This window comes from Octopus bimaculoides, chromosome 2 (assembly GCF_046866305.1).
Source record: "Octopus bimaculoides isolate indiv1 chromosome 2, ASM4686630v1, whole genome shotgun sequence".
NCBI classification, from domain to species: domain Eukaryota; kingdom Metazoa; phylum Mollusca; class Cephalopoda; order Octopoda; family Octopodidae; genus Octopus; species Octopus bimaculoides.
The window spans coordinates 28,584,222-28,586,812 of NC_142929.1; positions in this window are offsets into that span (position 1 = coordinate 28,584,222).

Below are 2,591 nucleotides of genomic sequence, written 5' to 3' on the forward strand. Positions count from 1 at the left end.
GAATCTCACTCAGCTCGTACGTTATTGAGTAATTTTAAGACTAGTAGTAACTTGAGCTAATTATTCTCTGCTTGTAAAAATATATAAACTAGGTCGATATTCTTTATATCAAGTACGCGTCGCTTTTCCATATATATCTTTCTTGATCGCTATATTCATGTGTTTGTACGTAGGTAGAAGTCGAAATTAAAACAAAACAAATCAAACAAAAAAAGCCTGACAGTCAAAATTTGATCATTACAAAAAAACCCAGCACGTGACTGCCGAGGCACAAAACTAGCGCTCAATAAACTTTTGGTCGAAAGTCGACATGAATTCAATCAGTATGAAAAGAAACAACACAAACGCCAAATATATTCAATCAAATTCTTGTTATAGAGATTGCAAAGGTCAAGAAACATAGAATATGAATTTAGGAACTCTACTGTTTCAGACCAACTCCCTGTGAAATGCTAGTATGAAAATATGAAAAATATAACATAAACAAGATAAAACATGAACATCGTCGTGTATTTAATGAAGCATACATTAAAGAAAAGCCGTTCAGTAGTTATATGAATGTCTGTATGTGTCTATGTACATGTATATACATACATACACACATACGCACGCACACACACATACACACACACGCGTGCACACACATGTATATATATATAATACAAATAATATGTGAGTATATGCATATATACGTACATGTATGTACAAACCTACATTTACATGTATATATAGATGTATATCTGGGTACAGGACGTCACAAAAAAAAAATAACGAAGACAAAATGAAAAACAGAACATAAACAGAGCACAGAAAATAAACAGGCCACATAGAGAATATTTCCTTCATCAGCTGCCCCTATTCTAAACTAAGCGTTTCGAAGAATTATATATCTATATATATATATATATATATATATATATATATATATATATATATATACACACACACACACACACACACACACATATATATATATATATATATATATATATATATATATATATATATATATATATATATACATACACACACACACACACACATATACAAGTATGATACACATGTGCGTGTACTCATATAATAATATAATATTCTTATGATTACATAAAAAGTAAAAAACGCACCCCACTTGCACGAAATGCAAAATTTTTTATAGATGTTGGAGAATCAGATTGACCTGTTATTCAATACATTTCATCTCCCATTTGTCACTCCTTTGGAATATATTTAGTGTGAATTGGCAGATTATTTAGATATATCCTTTGAGGAATTAATTACCCATTAAATACATATGTACTCATCACGTGCATATGTTTTTATATGCTTGTGAGTGCATGTGCGTTAATACATGTTTGGATATAGCTGTGGTCGAGTGATTGCATAAACATACCTCATATAGGCCTATGATTTAACTAAACATAAATGAATCCGATATTTATGCTGATTCTGCGTTCTTCAGACATTAGAAGTTTCTGTTAGTGTTGTTACTCTCACTTGGGGGTCAGCAAACTCTTTTGGAGGCAGGCGGGATCGGAAACATTTTTATGTCTAGCATATAAATGATCTTAAAAAGGCTGCGGAAATATTTTTTAATGTTTTAAACGTCACCTGTTCTCATGAAAGTATTACTACTTATATAATGACGTAAAATCGGTAGGTTTCATGTGTGACTCAGTATGCAGGAAAAAGTTACAATATTTATAGTTAGGAGGAATAAAACTTACAAATGGAATATGATTCCATGAAGACTTTGAGTCAGATTTGCTAACTCACTTGGTAACCCATGCATTCGGTTGTCTCTTTCACAGAAGTAGTGGATTGTATTTCTTCTGTTCCAGGGAAACCCAGGTGAGAAAAACCTTATGATAGGGGCGAACACCATCCACAGTTGCATAGATCAGTCCTGGTTAGGATTACCATCATCTCATCTGAACTTTGGAACTGGTTGTTGATCTTTGATAAAATTCTTGCGGCTTTATTAGAAACGACAAATTGTATCATTCAGACTGAACTTGGTATTCGAAAATTCATATTAAGCATCATGACATTATGCTTTGTGACCATGTAATATTTGTTCCTGACTGAGGCATATGATTTACTTTGTCCAAGTTACGACTTTATCATTGACATAAACTTTTTATTAAGACAGAAATTTACAACAGCCAAATAATCAGTTTTTAAATGTTTAAATAATCAGCTTTTCATTGTCATCCATAACGTTCGATACAAAAGTGCATACTTACTCTTTATCTAGGAGCTACGAAGTCATAATTTAGCTGTATCTGTACCAATTAAATTATAGTACTGATCAGAATCGAAATATGAAAAATCAAACAAAAACATAAAAACACAAAACAAAAATACAATAAAATATCTCCATCAAAATAACAAAAACAAACACAAAAAGCTATATGATTACTATTATAAGTGCAAAGGACAACATTTTGAAAATGTTTTGGACATGCCAAATTCTGAAATGCTTTGGACCAGCATAAAATGACAGTCAAATTTCCTTCAAATTACATGCTACCACCTTAAAAATATATTAAGTAATGTTGTTTCTGATGTACAAAAAGATAAGAGGACCACTG